Below are 373 nucleotides of genomic sequence, written 5' to 3' on the forward strand. Positions count from 1 at the left end.
AACTAGCAATGATTGAGGGTTCCAATTTTTCACATACTCATCAAAACTTGTTATTATCTGCCTTTTTTGTTTTAATTTTTCAAGTTTATGTAAAGTTCATATCTCATAGTGGTTTTAATTATATCTCCTATTTTTAATTGGTTGTCTTTTTATTATTTCATTATACATGTTCTTTATATATTAGGTATATTAATCTCTTATCAGGTATATGATTTGCAAATACTTTCTCCTGTTTTGAGTTGCATTTTTACTTTTTTGAAGTGCCATTTGCAGCAAAAAAAAAAAAAAAGTTTTTAATTTTTATGAAACCCAACTTACCTAGTTTTACATTTTACTTATTGTATTTGCATAGTGACAACAATCCAAAAAGTAC

The sequence above is a fragment of the Mandrillus leucophaeus genome, unplaced genomic scaffold, assembly GCF_000951045.1.
Source record: "Mandrillus leucophaeus isolate KB7577 unplaced genomic scaffold, Mleu.le_1.0 Scaffold1082, whole genome shotgun sequence".
Taxonomy (NCBI): domain Eukaryota; kingdom Metazoa; phylum Chordata; class Mammalia; order Primates; family Cercopithecidae; genus Mandrillus; species Mandrillus leucophaeus.